This window comes from Leopardus geoffroyi, chromosome E3, assembly GCF_018350155.1.
Source record: "Leopardus geoffroyi isolate Oge1 chromosome E3, O.geoffroyi_Oge1_pat1.0, whole genome shotgun sequence".
Taxonomy (NCBI): domain Eukaryota; kingdom Metazoa; phylum Chordata; class Mammalia; order Carnivora; family Felidae; genus Leopardus; species Leopardus geoffroyi.
The window spans coordinates 9,094,283-9,116,916 of record NC_059340.1 but is presented as its reverse complement, the minus strand read 5'-3'; the positions used below and the strand labels follow the sequence as shown (position 1 = coordinate 9,116,916).

General features: G+C 42.8%; 1 protein-coding gene and 1 long non-coding RNA gene across 2 annotated transcripts in view; both read right to left on the bottom strand.

Annotated features, from left to right (window-relative positions):
* Positions 1-22,634, bottom strand: part of YWHAG (tyrosine 3-monooxygenase/tryptophan 5-monooxygenase activation protein gamma) — a 28,540-nt gene that overhangs the window by 5,384 nt on the left and 522 nt on the right. The gene's annotated exons all lie outside the window — the stretch shown is intronic.
* On the bottom strand, positions 14,995-22,634 carry LOC123589623. The gene is made up of 2 exons (XR_006708423.1): positions 21,903-22,634; positions 14,995-20,963 (listed from the first exon to the last, which is right to left on the bottom strand). It is a non-coding gene; the product is annotated as an uncharacterized LOC123589623 (long non-coding RNA).

Here is a 22,634-nt window from a genome sequence, read left to right as displayed (position 1 = left end):
AATCATTCACATTCGGTCTGTATGGCACTTTTATAAACTGGGGAGGTAGGGAGGGTTATGCTTAGTGCAACTGGTTGTATAAATTAAACAGTATCTCTGAGGAGATAATTAAATCAGAACACAAACCAAATCATGCATATTAATTTACGGCAAGCAATTCATTCTTTGAAAGAATTAATCATGCTTTGCTCGCTAATTCCCACAATATCCGGCAAATGACGTATTTGCAAGTATTTCTTAAACTCATCAGCCGCTTTTCTTATGTTACCCTTTTGCTATGCATTATTGGTTCCCCATTATAATGCTGGAGAACAGGACCTTCCCCAGACATGGCCTACATGAGACACAGAGTGAAGAGACAGGGTTTTTGTGCAGAAGGAAATCAGGACACAGGTGCTTTCTGTTCCATGACCTCTGACCCCCGTGCCCCTGTGGAAACTCCACTTCTCCAGAATAAGGCGGCTTGTATCATCTCACGTCCAATTCTTTATATGTTCTAGGCTCTGGAGACACTATTCTCAGCCCACAGACCACACTGTCACTCCTGATGATTTGAGGCATATTCAGATAACCCAGAAGACTGGGGTATTCCCAGGCCCACCATTTTACTAAGTGACCTTGGGTGCAAGCATTTCATCCTCCTGGGCATCTCATTTTCTTATCCGTTAAAATGAGAGTTCTGCCTCTTTCATAAAATTACTATTAAGAGTGTATCAGATGAGGGGCGACTGGGTGGCTCGGTCAGTTGAGTGTCTGACTTGGTTTCCACTCAGGTCATGCTCTCACGGGTCACTGCATCGAGCCCTGCGTCAGGCTCTGTGCTGGCAGCATGGAGACTGCTTGGGATTCACTCTACCCCCACCTCTCTCTCAAAATAAATAAAACATTAAAAAAATTTTTTTCAAAATTAAAAAAGCGTATCAGATGAACGGTAAAGTGCTCTTGACTCAATAAAGTGACAAAGAGGTGAGCAATTACTTTTGAGAATGCCTTGAATAGTTTTCCATTTTAATTCTCAGCATAAGAAGCCTCTAAATTTCTTACATAACAATCTGCTAGCTTACATCCCTGTATCAAGTATCGCTTCTCCATTTCATCCTGTTCTCTGTTCAAAGCTGAAATTTCTTTAGCTACCTTACATCACTTCCTTTCCAGAAACTTTAACATCATATAGCTTGAAAAAAAAAACAAAAACAAAAACCTCCCCAGACTGGCTTTCAAACAGGCAGAGGCCTCTGTAAGCCTCAGGCACGCAAACCATAGGACTCCAGCCTATATTCACTGGACACTCGCCTCTAGTGCAACCTGATAACTGTCTCTGATGCAAAAAGAAGCCAGAGTGCCTAAGGCCATTGAGATCGAGTTCTGGCCTTTCCCCTAAACCATGCTGTCCTTATTTCCAGAGCCGGCAACTATTTAAAGCTCAAATGACCTCACCAGTACCCTATACTGTTAGGTCTCCTGCTGCAAATGCAGTAGGGCTGCAGAGCCCACGGGCAGCAATGTGCTTATGTCAAGACGGCACGGTTGCCCCAGACGGGCACATGGAGATTATGAAACGGCAGTATCGCCTTTAGATATAGTAACTTGACCACATTTGGAACATACCCAGATGTTCTCTGCCACTGAAGAACTAAGTGAGAGGGAAAAACCTTGAACTCTTAAAAAGTCTGCTCAAAGGAAAGATGAGGTTCCTCTAGGAGACTTAAACAAGCACTTCAAAAACTCCTTAAGATCAAAATGACTTGTGTGAGAATTAACCTATGATTTTTACGTTCAAACAAGAGATCCCAAACAGGCTAGTTTTAAGAGTCAAGAGAACTTTTGAAAAGGGGAGAAAAAAAATTATTCTCATAGTGTCCAAAAAAAGGTTTAACCAAGATAGAAGGAGAGTGTTCGATGTGGGAAGATGAGAGAGATGTATCATCTGGGAAGGGAGAGACTTATTTTTCAAAAACAGTCACTGAATTGTTTCTACGAATGCAACACATTTAAATATGGTCTCCAAAATATACTGTCACGGCTGCTAGAAAATGTAGAAAGTCTGTATTCTCTGGTGTGTCACATGTTCCGCTTAAAAACAAAATGACACTTTCTGTCTTTTCAACTCCTAGGATACTAGTCCAAGTTCAAATTTCTTTCGGTGAGTTCAAGATAAACAGAGGAGTAAAAAGACCCAGAAAATCTGATATTCTCAGACAGGTTAAGAACTAGAACTCCCCAAATCCCAGCTGCTAAGGAATCAGATATTAATTAGTGTCAACTGTTCTCCCCTAAGAGTTGATGCAGAGACTTTTCAACCAAAGATCAGCAACTCTCAAGATTCCTGGAAAGCTATTTAGAGGACTTTCTGGCCCCAAGATTCAGAGCACTGAGTCATTTACAATTTCCTCAACTCCTCTATCAAGGACCTTAAATCGTAATGAACACAACTTCAAATGTTTAATGTTCTTAAATAAGAAAAAACTTGAATCAGGCTTACTTTATTTAAAACCTATTTCTATTGGGGCACCTGGGTGGCTCAGTTGGTTGAGTGTCTGGCTTCCACTCAGGTCATGATCTCATGGTTTGTGGGTTCGAGCCCTACATCAGGCTCTGTGCTGATACCTCAGAGCCCGGAGCCTGCTTTGGATTCTGTGTCTGTCTCCCTCTCTCTCTGCCTCTCCCCTGCTTGTGCTCTCAAAAAATGGACAAATAAACATTAAAAAATATATAAATAAATAACATCTATTCCTATCTTGCGGAAGCTTACGAAGAAGTTACAAAACATCAGTTATGGTGGTGACCACAAGACATCGTGATTTAAGAAAGCTGAAAATCTCCAGAAAGAACTGAGTTCACATCCCCAAAAAATAAGACAGAAGGGATGAACAGGTGGAAAAAAGGATGTTTAGGGCATGAAACTATTCTGTATGATACCCTAATGGCGAGTACATGTCATTACACACTCGTCAAAATCCATAGAACATGTATCACCGAGAATAAACCCTAATGTAAACAAACCATGGACGGTAGGTCTAGGCCCCCTGACTCTAACAGACCAGTCAAAAGATACTGACAGCACAGGGCACTGTGCAGGCAGGCGGTGGCAGGGCAGGTAGGGGGCACATGGGAACTCTGTGCTTTCCGCTCAATTTCGCTGTGAACCAGAAACTGCTCTTAAAAAAAAAAAAAAAAAAAAGAAAAGAAAAAGTCTATTAAAGAAAAGTAGAAAAAAAAAAGAGGGCTAGCAGACACTAGGTATAACATTTGGCCCCGTCTTCCATTTTTTAGGGCCCTCAGGTGTGGAGTACTAACCACCCAGAAGGGCCAAGAAGAAATGACAAAGATAAACACAGTGACTGCTGTATAGGAACATCCTATGCCAAAAACAGAAAAAACAAGGTGACAACGTGCAGGATGGGCATCAGCGTCCATGTAACGGACACAGTATCTCTATGCCGTGCAGACAGAAGAATAAACCACTGGAAAGAAACACTTTCAAGTGTTCTGCTTGAATACAGAACGAATCCTGTATTCTAGAGATGACCAGTCTACTAAATAACTACAAAAACTTTACAAAATAACCTGAAGCTATGTCCCGCCTGAGTAAAACGCCTTTAAACTTGAAAAACTTGAATTATAGTCTGCGTGGAAGAGTTAACTGGAGACTGCTATCTTTAGAAAGGTCTGCTGGCAAAGCTGACCCCTGGCTGGCATCTGAGAACTTGAATTTTGGAAGGGTTCCCATCATTCCCAGATAAGGATGGCTCCCTGTCCCTAAACTGTTTGCGCAAACAATGTGGTTCATGGTAAACACCTGTTTTCCTTCTAGGAGTCTTCATTTTTGGTATGTGCTAGGCAGGAAGTACTATGTGAATAGTCCCAGAAAAACCCGTGGCCATTACACCTCTTATGAAACTCCTTGGCAGACACCATTTCACACACACACACCCTACGTAGGAGTCCCTAGCAGGAGTCCCCTGGGGGAGAGGATTCTCGCTTGGGCCTGGTTTACTCTTTGCCCGAGGCACCTTTTTTCTTTGCTGATTTCGCTCAGTATGGCTTCACCGCAATAAATCAACAGCCCTGAGCACAACTGTATGCACATCCCTGGGGGTGGGGGGTAGTCTTGGAGACCACCAGTACACTCATTCTGGAAAACTTGACAGAACGTGTCCTGTAAGGTCTGATGACAAGGAAAATGTACTGAAAAGCCATGCATCAGATAATCCACCAGACATTTGTTGAGCATCTATCTAGCACGTGTCCCACACCACCACTCTGTTAAGACAGAAAACAGACATCCTGGAGGGGGCACACACTTATTCACTTTAGGTCACCAGCCACACAGGTGGATCTTCTGAGAGTAGCACGCTACCTGGGCAGTTTAGAGGAAATTTTAATTAGAAAATAACATAAGCTGGGCTTTAAAAAAAAAAAAAAAAAAAAACCCCGGCAGCAACCATCCTGGATAAACACTGTGCGGAAGGGAAACATTTCAGGAAGAGGAACATCCTACAACAGTCATGTAACTTCATATTCATCAGGGCCAACTGCAAGGTCTCACAGGTGACAGGAGAGCTGGCCAAGCACCGGGGCTTTTCTGACAGCCACCAAGTCCTGAGTTTTTTCCACAACCACTCTACAGAGGCGGACATCACACTTACTTCACGGGTGTGAGGCAGAGATACGAAATGATTTTTCCCCCAAAGCACACCACGAACACACAGCAGAGACGGGACATAAACGTGGGCCCTGTGGCTTCAAGCCCTGTGTTCTTTCTCTGACGATATAAACGTTGCTGACACATCACAGAGAAAGGGCTGATTTCTCTAACACAGACCTAAAAAAGAATTTCAGACCAACCAGCAATAGCAAAAGGAGTAAAAGGAACGGACAGTTGAAAGAAAGGGAAACACAAGCAGAGCACCCAAACCTCATCCATTACAAATGTTCGTTTTTTCTCTGATCAGACGGGCAATATCTCAAGTCAGACGACTTATGAAGGTGATGGCGTGGGTAAAGCACTCGCTTACAGTGGGAAACTATAAACGGGCAAGACCTTTATCGGAGGGCAATCTGGAAAGGACTATCAAAATTACAATTGCTCAACAACCTTTTGATTCTGCAATCCCCACCCCCCTTTTCAAAGTAAGCTCTATGCCCAACGTGGGGCTTGAACTCACAACCCCAAAATCAAGAGTTGCGTGCTCTACCAAATGAACCAGCCAGGCGACCCTCTGCAATTCCCTTTCTTGAAAGGGATTCACTGCGTTATTGCTAACAGCTGAAGTCTGGAGCCACCTAAATGGTCTTCGGTAAGAGGCTAGTTATTAGAGTAGGACACATCCATACAGTGGAATTCTTAAGACAGCCAATCAAAAAGTATTTGTGTAGGGGTGCCTGGGTGGCTCGGTTGGTTAAGCGGCCAACTTTGGCTCAGGTCATGATCTCGTGGTTCAGGAGTTCGTGCCCCACATCGGGCTCTATACTAACAGCTCAGAGCCTGGAGCCCACTTCAGATTCTGTGTCTTCCTCCCTTTCTCTCTCAAAAATTAAAAAAAAAAAAAGTATCTGCGTATTCTCAGTGTACTTTCTAGAAAAGTCTGAAAACAGAGTGGCTGGGAGGCAGTCAAGATTGAGAAGGTTGAATTTTGACCTGTTACGGTATACCCAAACAAACCCGCTCCACAATTTACCCTGTTAATCAGATCTACAATTAAAGTTTAAAGCCAATTTTGAAAAATGAGTTTAAAAAAGAAAAAAGCTGAAGCCAGTAATTTTATATAAACTAGTTTATTGATATAAATGATTGTACATCTGCTGGTTAGTGCTCACTACCCCACCCCTACCAAGAACAACTTTTTTCCATTCATTTTAGTTGTATAAAAATCTTTCACTGTATCTTTATACAGATTAGGACCAGTATATAGTATATATACCATAGATTTCAGCCCTGTCATTAAACCAATTATTATTTCGTATATTTTCCCGTTTTATTCCTTACATAATCTTTGTTAAATCCAACACTTCTTCGAATTTTTAAAAAAATATATTTTTTTTTTTTAATTTTTTTTTTCAACATTTATTTATTTTTGGGACAGAGAGAGACAGAGCATGAACGGGGGAGGGGCAGAGAGAGAGGGAGACACAGAATCGGAAACAGGCTCCAGGCTCTGAGCCATCAGCCCAGAGCCCGACGCGGGGCTCGAACTCACGGACCGCGAGATCGTGACCTGGCTGAAGCCGGACGCTCAACCGACTGCGCCACCCAGGCGCCCCTAAAAAAATATTTTAATGTTTACTTTATTTTTGAGAGAGAGAGAGAGAGAGAGAGAGAGACAGACAGACAGACAGACAGACACACAGAATCCGAAGCAGGCTCCAGGCTTTGAGCTGTCAGCACAGAGCCCGATGCGGGGCTTGAACTCACAAACCATGAGATCATGACCTGAGCTGAAGTCAGACGCTTAACTGACTGAGCCACCCAGGTGCCCCTATTCCCTACATAATCTTCTGGTTTCCAAGTATCACTCTCTTTCCCGTAGTTATACTTCCTATACTTGTAATCACATCTTCCCGCATGCACAAGGGCAATGTTACTATCGCTGATCATGGGCATCTTTGTTTGGTTTTGAATTTAATGGAATACTTCCAGTGTTTCATTCTTAAATACTGACTTTCGCTTTAAAAGAGATTTCTCTACCATGTTGAGAAAGTATCCATCTATTCTGTATCTTTCTAAGTAACTTTCGTCATATTAGAAATGGGTTCTGGGCGCCTGGGTGGCGTAGTCAGTTAAGCGTCCGACTTCAGCCAGGTCACGATCTCGCAGCCCGTGAGTTCGAGCCCCGCGTCGGGCTCTGGGCTGATGGCTCAGAGCCTGGAGCCTGTTTCCGATTCTGTGTTTCCCTCTCTCTCTGCCCCTCCCCCGTTCATGCTCTGTCTCTCTCTGTCCCAAAAATAAATAAACGTTGAAAAAAAAAAAAATTTTTAAAAAAAAAAATAAAAAAAAAAAAAAAAAAAAGAAATGGGTTCTTTACCAAATTGTAACTTCTATTTTGGTCCTTCAGATAACGCTTTATGATTTAGTACTGTTATTCCCATTTTAAAGTTAGGAACATTAAGGCTCAGAGCCCCAGAATGGAACCCATACCTAATGGCTCAAAATCCTATATGCCTTCCACTATAGGCCTAGTTCTTTTTTTTTTTTTTTTTTTAAATTTTTTTTTTTTTCAACGTTTATTTATTTTTGGGACAGAGAGAGACAGAGCATGAATGGGGGAGGGGCAGAGAGAGAGGGAAACACAGAATCGGAAACAGGCTCCAGGCTCTGAGCCATCAGCCCAGAGCCTGATGCGGGGCTCGAACTCACGGACCGCAAGATCGTGACCTGGCTGAAGTCGGACGCTTAACCGACTGCGCCACCCAGGCGCCCCAGGCCTAGTTCTTAACCAAGGAGGGGGAAGCTTTTTTAAAGTATCTCCCTACGCAGCCCTAACCCTTGAAGACTCAGTAGTGAGTGGAATCCATACTTCTGTTTCTCCAGGTTAAGAACTGCGGCACAACGTTCCTCAAAATGTGGAGTTACCACGTGACTCAGCAATTCCACCCTTTGGTAAGTACAGAGGAGAGTACTGACAACATAACGTCCACACAAAAACTTGTCAACAAATGTTCACAGCAGCACTAGTCAAAACAGCCCCAAAGTGGAAACAATCTAATTGTCAGCTGGTGAGCAGACAAAATTAAATGCAGTATTATCCAAACAACAGAGGAGGGACACAGGCTACAACATGGGGGACACTGGAAATGCTATGCCGAACGAAAGAAGCCCCTCACAAAAGACCACATACTGTAGGTTTCCAGTTTTAGGAAATGTCCCAAATAGGCAAATCTCCAGAAACACAGACTGGTGGTAGCTTAGGGCTCAGGGGTTTTGGGGGCAGGGGAGTAGGCAGTGACTCCCAATGGGTACAGGGTTTCTTTGTGGGGAATGACAATATTTATTCCAGGACTCAGACAATGGTGCCAGTTACACAACCCTGAACATGCTAAAAACCACTGAGAGGTGTCTGGGTGGCTCAGTCAGTTAAGCGTCCGACTTCGGCTCAGGTCATGATCTCGTGGTTCCTGGGTTCAAGCCCCACGTTGGGCTCTGTGCTAACAGCTCAGAGCCTGGAGCCTGCTTCGGATTCTGTGTCTCCTCTCTCTCTGCTCTCCCCTGCTAGTGCTCTTGCTCGCTCTCTCTCTCAAAATTAAACATTAAAAAAAAAAAAATCACTGAATTGTACATTTTCAATGGGTGACTGGTAGGTGGATTTTACCTCAATAAAGCTATAAAAATAAAACTGCTGCACTGTATCATAGTCTACACAGCACTTTCACACATACCAGCAATTAAACATTAACTCACATGTTTGAGGAGTTCAGAATTCCAGATACTTCGTGCTTCATAATACATGGGCTTATACAAAGAAAAGTAACTATAACAGAGCACAAACCTTGTGTTTTTAATTCTCCTCAAAATGAGAACAAGAGTACTGTGTTATGTTTATTGCTCACGCATACTTACATAAACCTGAAAAGGGCTAAGAAATTTACATTCCCTACCACAGGTTATTTTTCCATTATGATAATAAGCATCCAATCCTGCCATTAGGGGAGGGAAATGCCAAGGAGAGAAACATACTAAGATTACTTAACTTCCCGAAATACAGACAATCCACACGAATAGCAAACCAGAGCTCCCTTCCCTCTTACAGACCGAGTGAATGTCTTCTACCCTCTACCTGCATGCTTTCCGGGAGAACTCAGCCTAAACCCACCTTTACAGATTCACTTCATGTTAAAACCTAGTTCATCTCCCTACAACTGCCACGGGCTAGCCTTAAGAATTTTATCTTTTGGGGCCAGAATCAATTCCTCATACAGGTGAAGAGAGCCCTCCTATCTCGATCTCGCCTGTTTACTATTTTCTATGATCTGGATACAATTCCTCTGCCCATCCTGACTCTCTTCCCCCAAAGAGGCTCCCTGGTCACTGCCCTTCAGCCTGCTACTTAGAATACAAGACTGCAAGCTTCAGCTAACAAATGAGCTAATATTTATAACTGCTGCTTTTATGACAGATCTGTGTTTTGGTGGGAAAGGGGGAACTCCCCCAGCTGAAAATGAAACAAACTGGCGTGTATGAAAGTGCTGTATCAACTATGGTACAGCATAGCAGTTTCTTGAAAACCACTCTACTGAGATATTACCTATCGGGCAAAGGCCAGGGATGCTATTGCCACACAATATACAGGACAGCCATCCTACAGGAGCGAAGAATAATACGGTCCAAATATCAATGCAGAAAAACCCTGCACCAAGTTACCGACACTCGGGTCATGATATTCACATTCTTCCTCATACCACACACTTCTGTGCTCTCATGCTTTTCCAACCACCTAAACACACTTCCAGAACCCATAAAGAAAAATTATATATCCATCAGGTCCTAATTCAAATACTACATACGCTTCTTGAAAAATTCTCAGGCAGCTCTAATCACTGCTTACTCTGTGTAACTTTTACCTTCCACCTTTTATACTGGGTTTTTTGGGGTTTTTTTTGTGTTTTTTTTTGGTAAATTTTTATTTATTTATTTTTGAGGGCAGGGGGTGGGGGAGGGCAGGGGAACACAGAGAGGAAGACAGAGAATTCCAAGCAGGCTCCGTGCTGCCAGTGCAGAGTCCAACACAGGGCTCAAACTCACGAGCTGTGAGATCATGACCTGAGTGGAAATCAAGAGTCAGACACTTAATCGACTGAGCCACCCAGGTGCCCCAACATGCTGCCGATTCCTAACGCTTTGTACCGTTAACTGTATACCTTTCCTTTCCCCAAGAAGACTGAAGTCCTTAAGGGGCAGGTACCACCTTGCACTCACCAATGAATCACCATGTTACCTAACAGTCACTTCTGAATGTGTAAGTGACATGAATTTACACATGATGTATCAAGCCCAGACTGTTTGCAAAAGTGGCAATAATATTTCTTCCCAACCCTGTACACATCTTCCTTTTCACTATGATTTTGTAGCTCCTCCTATGAAGAAATGGAATATAGTTCTCCACCCCATAGGCTGCACTCGGTCATGTGACTTACATTAACTAGTGGAATATTATTGAGTATAAGGCAAGCAAAGGCCTGAAAAGTGCTCGAGAGTCAGGAAGGGCTTGCTGCTAGGAAACTTCCACGGCCACTGTAGTTTCATCTAGCCAAACTGAGGCTGGCCTAAACCAAAAATACTTGGCCAACCAACAGAATCATGAAAAGTAAGAAATCTTTGTTTGGGGTAATTTGATATCAACAAAAACTAACTTATATACTTGTTTTAATATTATTTTGCAGTGTTAAATTCTGCTTAAATTAACTTCTGAAAATCAATCAGACTGAATTCCTACTGCAATCTCAATCAACACCCTAGGTCTCTTTGCCCCCAACAGGTGCTATTGTTAAGTGCCATCTGCACCACATGGAATAATGAAAAGCTGAATTTGGGGGCCAAAATACAAGACTTTAAGCAAAAAAATAAGGCCATTTCATTACCCTAGATTCCACCCACTGCTCCAGTCTGATCTCACTTTCTAACAACTAGGACATTTACCCCACATAGGAGGAAAAACACCTGACCTGAATGTCTTGAAAAAATTCAGGTATACATATTCCAGTGTTCCCTTGGCTGGTAGTCAAATAACCCTATTCTAAAAAGTAATTCAATCAAAATTAGTTAAAAAATTAAACAGCTTCTTCTACAAACCCATACTGACTTTCTTTTACAATAAGTTCCACTTTTAGGCCTTTTCTTTGCTTCTACAACTTCTCCCAGAATCAACGTCACGTTCACTTTCGTTGGGATTGTTCACTTATGTCCATATCTCTTGTTCCACCTCCATTATCCAAGGCTATTCCCCCAAATCCATTATGAACAATAGTTCAGCTATCTCATCAAATTTGACAACTTCTCACCCAAGCTACACCCTTGACCTCTTTGTTCAGAATCACTCACTTTATTTTTTAAGTTTTTACAAGTTTGCTTATTTATTTTGAGAGAGAAAAAGAGCACAAGTGGGAGAGGGAGAGCCAGAATACCAAGCAGGCTCCATGCTGTCAGCATGGGGTCTGATGCAGGGCTCAATCACATGAACCATGAGATCATGACTTGAGCCGAAATCAAGAGTGGGACACTTAACTGACTGAGCCACCCAGGCGCTCCAGAATCACTCACTTTTTTTTTTTTTTTTTTTTAAGTTTATTTTACTTGTTTTGAGAGAGACAGTGCAAGCCAGGGAGGGGCAAAGAGAGAGGGAGAGAGAAAATTCCAAGCAGGTTCCATAATACCAATGCAGAGCCTGATGTGGGACTCGAACTCACGAACCATGAGATCATGACCTGAGCTGAAACCAAGAGTCAGATGTTTAACTGACTGAGCCACCCAGGCGACCCCCAGAGAAATCACTCACTTTTAAAATCAAACTCTTACAACCTCCAGTAATACCAGTCCTCACTCCCACTGTGCTCTTGAATCCCATCCTTTCTCTTCCCCTTCAGACTTTACTCCTTTCTTCTAAGATTCACCAATTCAATTGTTTTTGTTTAAATATAAACTTTCCTGTGCCTTGTCCTTCTGTTCCACGAGCTCTAAAGCATCCAAATGCGCAATCAGTCCAACCACTCAGCCTTTTTTATTCTTCCACCCAAAACTGAAGCGAGTAAAGACAGGGAGGGAGACTGAGACAGACACCAAGAGAAGACCAGCTGCTGCGCATTAGGGTTTTTCTGACCCTCTGCACTCACTGCCTAGCGATCCTTGCTTACCACTGCCTCTTTGTAGAGGAAAGCGACCACTAGGTAAGCAGATTCCAAGGCCTTTTCTTGGCAAACAACTTCTATCGTTGCCTCCTCCCTATGCGCCAACTAAGTGTTTCTTCCCTCTATGTGCCCAGTGGTCAGTCATTCTCTCCCCTGTATGTTCCCTCCTCCTCTCCTGCTCTTTCCCATTAACATATAACCCAAGTTTAGGGTGAAAATAAGTGATGCCTTTTAATCTCATTTTTTTTCCATCTCTTTATTTCCTACAAAATCAAGCTTCTGAAAGTTCAGTCTAGGGGCGCCTGGGTGGCTCAGTCGGTTAAGCGTCCGACTTCGGCTCAGGTCATGATCTCACGGTTTGTGAGTTTGAGCCCCGCGTTGGGGTTGTGCTGAGTGCTCATAGCCTGGAGACTGTTTCAGATTCTGTGTCTCATTCTCTCTGCTCCTCCCTGACTTGTGCTCTATCTCTTAAAAAATAAATAAATGTAAAAACAAATTTTTTTAATAAAAAAAAAGTCTATACTTCCTAGCATTTCCTTTCATTCACTCCCCACCTCACCACCCCTGTACCCATCTAATAAAATGCCATTAACTATCCTTCCCATTTCATATCCCCAACCAATGTTCCCTTAAGTCAACTTAAATTTTTATTCATAAAGGAACCCAACACTGCCGACCACTCCCCCTTTCTTGACACTCTCTTCCCTTTGTTAGCATTCTTTCCTGGTTTTCTGCCTTCATCACTACCAACTCAGCTTCCTCATTCTGGTAACTATAGAAGTGCTATTCCCCAGGGTTACATGTTTTGACTCCAACTCTCTGCTTTCCCTAGGTGACCTTACTACGCCTGGTTTTAACCACCATGGATATACAGTGACCCCCACTAGAATGGCAGTTCTAGGAGGGGAATGGGACACGTGTTCTCCAGCTCTTGGACTAGAACGTAGTCTATAGTTGGTCCTAAAAAAATATGTTTACTTGGGGCACCTGGGTGGCTCAGTAGGTTAAGAGTCCAGCTCTTGGTTTCAGCTCAGGTCATGATCTCAGTTTGTGGGATTGAGTCCCACGTCCAGCTCTGCAGAGCCTGCCTGGAATCCTCTCTGCCTCTCTCTCTGCCCCTCCCCTGCTCGTTCTCTCTCAAAATAAATAAAAATATTTAACATCTAAAAATACACACACACACACACACACACACACGCTTACGTTGTGCCAGGCACTACTCTAAGTGCTCATGTATTATCTTGTAACCATTATCTTTTGTCTACTTCCACTAAAATGCTTCCCCAAACTCTGCAGGACAGCTGCATTCCTCTTCTCCATCATTTTTCCTTCTTCCTCTTTCTTATTCTATCTCCAACCATCAAGTTGTCTCTGATCTACCCTCACTATCCTTGTCCAGGTTCTCCTCCTTCAAACTAGACCCCTTGTAATATTCTAATTAGTCTCCCTCCCTTTGCCTCACTGTCCTTGAGTTTCCAAATCTCTCCAGGCCAAAAATCAGATCATGATCCTCCTCTGCCTAGAATCCTTCCATGACTCTCCAGAGCTTAGAGAAAGAACTCAAACTCCACAAGGCCCTTCAATAAACTGGTTCCTACTTACCTCTTTGGACTCCTTTGCTAATATTCCCTCAAATGCACAGTACTGCAGCAACCAACAGTGAATAAATGAATCCCGCCCCACACTCTGCTCTTCTGAACCTACACATGCTATTCCCTCTCCCAGGACAGTCCTTCCTCTACATGTTCCCCCCTCCCTTGCAGTCCCCCAAGGCACTATGCCAGCATCACTTCTTTAGGAAAGAGCCACTGAAGTCCAGTGTGACTTCAGTGCCATGTTACTCTATTACGCCGTTACTATACCTGTTTGAAGTTTACCATATTATTTTCCTTTCCTCAATAAACGGATCCTGTCCCAAATATCTCAAGTTTTAACTGCAGGACCTTCAGATGGCAAAAAATAAATAGAACGGCAGCATATCCGTCTAAATTACTGCTAACATCATTAGATTGGTCCGCTCCATACTTCTGAGCATGGATTCAAAGCCAGGCTGTCTGGGCTCAGACAGCTATTACATATGCTGACTACCTACCTGCCCATGCATCCCCACACTCAGCAGGACACTGACCTTAAGGCAAAAAGGATTTTTAAAAAATGCCTGGCAAGTAACAAGGCGAAACAAAAGCAAAACGTGTTTACTTGCATCATCCTCTGCAAGTTCATTGGGTTTTAGCTCTTCTGTCAGAAGAATCTACCTCCCCCACCCTAAAGAAAAAAGACAGCAAGAAAGGAATCCCAGTCCTGTAGTGATCACACTCTTACCCCACAGATAACACATCACCTGCATGTCAACTAAAGAGAAGCACCTTAAAATCAAGGGAAAAGTGACAATCAGCCGCCATCTGGGTTAAATGGTTTAAGCAAGAAACTACTTTGCAGGGTGCCAAATTTAAATAAATGTAGGGAGACCCTGCTGCTAACTTGACCATTTACAGCAAAAAAGGGGTAATTTTAGGTCGGTAAGAAGCCATCTTCCAAGATGGTAAGTCCCAAGGGGACCAACCAGTAGGCAAGTACGTAGACAAAAAGATTGACTACTATGCTGCCACCTGGTGAAGCAGGTTATGGGGAGGTTTACTCTGCTATTCATCTCAACAAATGTTTTGAAAATTTTCATATCATTGTTTTTTTATTTTTTTTAAATGTTTATTTATTTTTGAGAGACAGAGCACAAATGGGGGAGGGGCAGAGAGAGAAGGAGACACAGAATCTGATGCAGGGCTTGAACCCATGAACCACAGGATCATGACCTGAGCCAAGGTCAGACACTTAACCAACTGAGCCACCCAGGTGTCCCTTCTTTTTATTTTTTTAACGTCCATTTTTTAGAATATCTCTACACCCAACGTGGGGCTTCAACTTGCGACCTAGAGATCAAGAGTCCCATGCTCTTCAGACAGAGCCAGTCAGGTGCCCCCAGGGTTTTCTTTTTAAAGGCAGTCATTCCAACCAGAAAAAACTAACGAAAGGGAGATCTGTTGAGAGCAGATGTCTTCAGTTTATTTTTCTTCATGTAGTAAAAGGGCAACAGGGCATCCTTGAATTCTGAACCATGTGTATGTTTACCTATTCAGTTACATCTTTCACTACTTTTAAGAACACGCAGTGCTACTGATGATTTCAAAAGGCTTAAAATTTTATGCTTTCAAAAATTCCACTTTTGGGTCTCGGTCCTAATATACAAACTGTGGTCGAAGCTTTAGCCACAAAGATATTCATGGCAATATTACCACAAATTTGCAAAGAGCATGGATGTTAAATAAAAATATAATTAAATTATGACACATCCACAGACTTATTCAGCCATTGAACATACTAGTAACAGAAAAAAAAAACTCCTTGAAATAATGAGTGTCAAGGGAGAAGGCACGGTACAAAAGCAAGCCTAAACCCCAAGGAAAAAAAAGACATGATGGACATATACCCCTGCATAGGGAATTATGGGGATAACTATCTTTTTCCCCCAAATTTTCTAGCATCATAAAGGTCAGACGTTTTTGTCATCAGTCATCACTCCCAACGATGACTCCAAAGACTCCCTCAGAAATTAACATCGTCCCAGGGCCCGTAGGTGGGTGGCTCAGTTGGTTATGCATCAAACTCTAGATTTCGGCTCAGGTCATGACATGATCTCAGTTTCACGAGTTCAAGCCTGGCACTAGACTCTGTGCTAGCCGTCGGTGCCCCTCCCCAACTTGAGCGCTCTCTCTCTCTCAAAATAACTAAATTTTCAAGAATTAAAAAAAGAAAAAAAAAGGACATTAATTAACAGCATCCCCAAATTCAAGATACTCTACCATATTCCTTCCCAAAAGAAAACAAATTAGGGGCGCTTGGGTGGCGGCTAAGCGTCTGAACTTTTGCTCAGGTCACCATTTCAGAGTTTGTGAGTTCAAGCCCGGCATCGGGCTCTCTGCTGTCAGCACAGGGCCTGCTTCGGATGCTCTGTCCCCCACTCCCCACCCACCCACCCTCCCTCTCTCTCTCTCTCTCTCAAGATAAATAAATAAACTTAAAGAAAAAAATTAGGGGCACCTGGCAAGCTCAGTTGGTGCAGCATGTGACTCTTGATCTGAGGGTTGCAAGTTTGAGCACCCACGCTGGGCGTAGAGATTACTTAAAAATAAAACCTTTTCTAAAAAATTTAAAAAACTAAAAAACTAAAAAAAAAAAAAAGGAATATTCCTTCTCTACTACCCACTTGTTCCCAACTAGCTTTTCCTTGCTTCAGGATGCTCTTTTCTGAGCCTATCCTATGAATTCTCCTTGCCCTTCTGGACTGGGTCATCTTCGACTTAGTAGAAAAAATTTAGTGTCTAACGTCTATTTCTATTACACAGATGTAGTTACAAAGACTAGATATGGGTCGTATGTGAAGAGTGGGGCATCATTTGGCAATCGCTTCTATCCCACCCAGCCTGTCCAGCTCAAGCAGAACTGCACTGGCAGGGGGCATGGGATTACCTGCAAGGCTACCATCCATGCTGGGCCACCAGGGCACACACATACTCATTTGCTAGTTCTTGTTAGCTACAAAAGGAGCGCTGTATTGAACTGAAGGGTCCGGAACTGGAACAATTCAGGCAAAAGAAAGTTTATTTCCACATCCTTAAAGTACTGGCACCAGAGACCACGGTTTCCTAGATCCAGGTTATGAAAGTATGGGAGCTCAGGTGTTGGACATTTCAATGATTTATCTCAAAACAAACCTGCGTCTTTAAAAAAAAAAAGCCTTCCTCTTGGGGCGCCTGGGTGGCGTCCAAGCTTGGTTTTGGCTCAGGTCATGATCTCAGTTTATGGGATTGAGCCCTGAGTCTGGCTCTGCACTGACAGCGTGCAGAGCCTGCTTGGGATTCTGTGTCCTTCTCTCTGCCCCTCCCCCGCTCACTCTGTGTCTCTCTCAAAGTAAACAAACATTAAAATAAATAAAAATGAAAGCCTTCCTCTGATTACCTCTTACCCTTCTCTCCACCGCCACAGCTGCCCTACACACTTGGCTGTGGGGGAGGGCGGCTAAGGGATTCCTCTTAAGCTCCTGTCATTACATGTGCAGCTGCCCACTGCTGTCACTGTCCTATTCCCAGCTCTGACACCCCCGTTCTAGTAACAGAATTAAGAGGAGAAAGCTGACACTACACCTGGGTCCTACTCAGTTCAGCTTTCATCCATCTCTCCAAAAATACGGTATTACTCCAAAGATTAGGAGGATAAGACCGAGGAGTTTCTTTGGAAATTTATTTTCTAAACCTCATGTTTAAAAATTTCTGTATGTGGGGTGCCTGGCTGGCTCAGTCGGAACAGCACACAACTCCTGATCTCGGGGTCATGAGATCACTTAAGTAAAAACTTAGAAGGGAAAAAAAAAAAATCTGTGTATGTGAGAACACTCTCATTTCCATTTACCTAGTCACAACCAGAATTAACGTTACGCAGCACATTAACAGTATTCAACTTATGCAAGGAAAAGTCTCCCTCTGTAGGACACACCCTTACAGGTGAAATGCTGATGAAAATTTAGCTTAGACTTCGCCAGTTCTTTAAAAAGAAAAGAAACAAAAGACTCATGCCAAGTCCTTAAGACGTAATTTTTATTGTTGCTGCAAGATCATGGGACCAAACCAATTATTTAACCGTTTACCTTTAAACTAAAGCTCTCCTTTGGGAACTTCTACTGATCATTTCTCACAGAACGGTTTTGTGCACTATTCAAATTTATAAATTAGAAAAAACAAAACTCAAGGATCTCTACAAGTGCCCAATTTAAAAAGTAGGATGATGTGGTGGTAGTGAACCAAACTCAACAGCTCATACCTAAAACAGAATTTGGGGAGAAGAGGAAAGGGATTATGAAAGGCAAGGCCAAAAGGCAGATGATATTGGCAGCCTTCACAACCTACAAAGGCAGCAAACATAGCATCCTCTGATTATAACCTTAAATATCTGGTTAAGCACTAATAGAACTTAGAAAATAAGACAAAAGATGGGCGCCTGACTGGCTCAGTGGGTAGCACATGTGACTCCTGATTGCAGGGTCCTGAGTTCAGGCCCCACGTTGGGCACAGAGCTTACTCAAACGAACAAAAGACGGTGGTTTATGTGTAATTTTTTTCCTCCTTTGACTATTAAGTACCTAAGATGGCCTGTGCTCTCTTTCTCCCACATCCCACGGAATCTGATAGCAATACAGAAACAGTCAGATGCCCTGCCAGATAAAAGGGTTAAGGCTGGTGATTATGGGAGGGAGAAGCTCCTGGCAGCCTCAGAAGCCCCCAAACGATGTGTGTGACATCATATACACGGGACTATCAGTGTAGCATCCGTGCTTGAACAGCTCACCCTCTCAGCACTGGGCGGTGCTCATTAGGGTGCCGTGCGGTGCTCATTAGGGGACTGCTGCCACACAGCAGAGAAATCACTTACAACGAAGTCAGCACTGGAGTGGAAAATGAGTCCTAGTACGAACCCAGCAAAATTTCCATAATCTCCAAATGATTAATAGTTTGTTCCGATTTCAGATACATTGTTACTTATTTGGGGGACCATCATATGGTTTTTAAGCTCTGGAACTTCGATGGAAATCTTAATCTAGTTGAGACAAGTCTCTTTTCCTTTCAATTTATGCCAAAAAGGTCCAGATGTTAGAAAACAAAGAGAAGGATCCCGATTACCAGTGGCTGTAAGCTGCTGTGGTTACTTCATTATTGACACATTCCTGAATCAGTAATGTTTTGAAATCCAGCCAGTTATAGCCAAGCCATCATCCTTTTTAGAAACGGCATTCTCCCAGTTTTTTAGCTAGAGGGGATGGTTGCACAACATTGCAAATGTGCAAAATGTTACTGAACCGTACGCTTGAAAACGGTTTGCTGCATGTTACGTTGACTTTTACCTCAATAAAAACAAAATTATTTTTTCTTCTTAACGATTAGGAGTTAGGCTTAACAAATAAGGCTTCCTGCCAATACTAGGGGATGAAACTCCCCCACGGTCTGCTGTTAACACAAAGCTCTGTTAACAAGAATACACGTTTAGCAGCACCTTTTATCTGGATAGAATTCAAAAGATCCATGGGAGGTTGCTTTTTTTTTTTTTTTTTTTTTTTAATAATTAGAAAAGGCACTTAATCGTCATTTCAGTTACTGCAAAGACTACTACATAAAAAGCCAACTGTTATCTGTATCCTTCCCACCCCAAAGAAGAGAACAATTGAAACCACATGACTTAGAATAATGGCTGGCAGAACTCCACCTCTGAAGTCTACAGAGGTGTCATTACTCCATTAGTGATAATGGCTATTGATCTGGCCCCTCCTGGAAGGGCTAGTAGGAAAAACACAATATTTAAGATAGGAAGAATTTTCAACTATATTGATTCCAGCAAGACTTTTTTTTTTTTTTTTTTTTTTTTAATAGAATTAAGAAGGCCTTTTGCAAGCAAACCCCCCAATCGGGTCACTTCAACAAGAGGAGCCCAGAAGCTTTTCTCCCTCCGGAGGCGAATACTAGTAGCCTACTTAGATTATTAACTTCTCTTCAGAGGCTATTAGAATCCAAAGGACAGGACAGAACCATCTAACAAGAAACATCTAGGTGTTCCCTCTCCCCTTAAATGGAAGACTACACACTTCTCTTAAAAATTAAACCTTGAGGTGCCCGGGTGGCTCAGCTGGTTAAGCATCCGACTTCGGCTCAGGTCATGCATGATCTCATAGTTTATGAGTTCAAGCCCTGCGTCGGGCTCTGTGCTGACAGCTCAGAGCCTGGAGCCTGATTCAGATCTATCTATCTATCTATCTCTCTATCTCTCTCTCTCCCCCTCCCCCACTTGCAGGCTGTCTCTCCCTCTCTCAAAAACATACAGTAATAAATAAATAAATAAATAAATAAATAAATAAACAAACAAACAAACAAACTGGCTGTCTCATTTGGAAGCGTGTGATTCTTGCTCTTGGGGTCCTGAGTTCGAGCCCCACACTGGGCATAGGGATTACTAACACAAAAAATAATAACTTAAGGAAAAAACCCAACACTAAACTTCCCTCTTTCTTCCTTTTCAAAATATTGCATGCTGATTTTCATTCCTATTGTGTTACGTCACCCACACACAATTTATTCCTCCACACAGGCCCCAGTGACATTATTACTAGGATAATTTCATTAAATGCAAATAGCCTTAATCCCTCTATCATTAGGATGATTTCAGCCTTAGAAGAACGCTCATTTGAGTGACAGGACAGAGTATTTTTCTCTGTATCTTTCTGTCTTTCCCAAATTCTCCATGAGGAGATGATTCTCATAAACAGGGGAAGAATCAAAGTTTTAGAAGTAGTTACTATTTTCGAACACCTACTAATTTCTTAATCCTCACACCTTTTTCAAGGGGATATTGACCTATTTCACAGATGAGGAAAATGAGGGTCGGAGAGGTAAGCACACTTCCTCATAAGTGGGTTTGAAGAAAGGTCTGCTTTATTTTACAACTGCCCTTTCCTCCATACTGACAAGGACCAGAGGCACAAGAGAACTTTTGCCTTGTGTTTTGTAACCAGTTCTCACTCTCTAACATTACTGAAAACGACCCAGTAGGAAGTCAAGAGTTTTTTAAGGTTTTTATTAACACCTGCCAAGTTAATAATCTGCAAAAAACCCAAGTATACAGCCCAGCCCAGCACTATGATTAAGACATATTCTTGTTTAAAATTTCTATCTTTATTCCATTATTGTCCAATTTTAACAATGAGACAAATGTTTAAAAATACAAATGTAGCTTATAAACTTTTGTGGGTAAACTAGAAATTGGAAAATGAATTGGCATATCTAGAGGTCACTGCTCTGCATGCCTAAAGGTAAATGATATTCTTATTTTCTGGACCAATTCTTATCTGGCGGATAAGATGAAGTCCTCAATTCCACCTGCTTATCTGCTAATTTCTGCATTACCTTGGACAAATGCCATTTGCATACTCCCTACCAGCCCTTAGGTGCATTGCAGCCTCTGTGTCATTGTGTGTGACATCACTGGGTTGCTATGGATATAGGTGCGAGGTCACTCACTTTCCTGTGAAACTAGAAATATGGAAAAATTAGAAGAGTCTAAATAACATGAACTAAACATATTTCCAACACTGATCTCTATTAAGAGCAGACCTTCTCATTTGAGCTTTAAAATGTTTTAAGGTAGCATCTGTGGCAATACATTAACACAGCAATACTCCCCATTTCAGAATCAAGTCTCTTCCTTAATGAGATAAAAATCTTTTGGTAAGGTAGCCGGCTTAAATAAAAAAGCATCAGCATTGTTATCTTTTATGAACCGGCAAAGTTGTTCAAGGATTAAGCTGGGATACCTACATTGCTTCATTAAAAAAAATTAACACGCAAGATACACTCCTGAATCCACTTCACACTGGAGATGCATTTTAAAAACCTTTGTTACATAAGACAGGAAGTTAAATGTTAAGACAGTGGGAGACCTAAATCATTAACCAGATAATTTCCCATGTTTTATTTAATAATGCTCAATATTTGCCCCCTCCTCTAATATCAAACTCTTTGATAGCCCATTAGATAAATGTAGTGTTACTGACAAAATGGTGCAATACAGGCAGGAATCTGCATCCCAGACAAAATGCGACAACTGGCGATCAGTATTCTCTTTTCATCAGCATGAGGATGCGCTAGCTTTTTTTTTTTTTTTAAGCCTCGGATGTATCTAACAGAACAAATTATTTAAAAAAAAAAAAGACTTTTTCCTCCTTTAAAATAACTCCTCCCAGCCTCCACCCAGTCTAGGCTCTCTGCAATATGACAAATGCAGAATCTTCTAGAATGACTTGATACTGCCTCCCACCACTGCTTTGTTTGCAATATCAGATTAGGGAGAATATTTTTTCGACTTATAGGAATTTCAACAGATGTGTGCCTATTTAAAAAAAGAAACAGCATTTGTCACAAATTAAACCAGTCAGCTAAATGCATAACCTTTATTTTAAAGACAATACCTACCCTTTTCAATACAAAACACGTTAGGAAAAAACGGAGATGACATGTCGAGAACGATCAATGAAAACGCTAGCGAGAAATACGTTCCCCGCAAGAGGACGTGCTTTGGGGTATAGAGAAAGAGGAGCCTTTTGTTAACAAAAACGTGAGAGCAGCAAGGTTTCGATTTTGCACCATTGAGCCCAGGTTTTCAGGAGAGCCTACGTTTTTTCTGTGGAGGTTCTAAAGGATCTGTCAGGAGAGGCAATGGGGAATATCGGGGGGGGGGGGGGTTAGAAAACCAGGAGACCTGATGAGTGAATGGGAAAGGCGCCGCCCAGACACCAGGGAGAGAAAGAGGAACCGCATCCATGCGGTCCCCCCGCCCCCACGCCCAGGCTGGGAGGAGGGGAAGTGGGGCACAAAGGATGTTCACGGCCCCCGCTCAAGTCCCCAGCGGACCCGGAGACGCGGGGGCCAGAGACCCCGCTCCCGAGACCAGCCCTGCAAGATCCCGCCCCAGCCCGAGTCCGAGGAGGGCCGAGAAGGCAGCGCCGCCGGCCCTGGGGGACGCTCGGGGAGAGGCCGCGTCACAACCCGGGTCCCTATCGCTGCCGGGGCCCTCCCCAGCTCCCCGAGTGGGTGGGGAGGGGCAGTCAACGCTACAGTCGCGAATGGCGACTAGTCCCTGGGCCGTCCACGAGAAGGCCCGCGTCTGCGAAGGGACTGGGGCGAGGCGGGGGGAGGGGAGGAGAA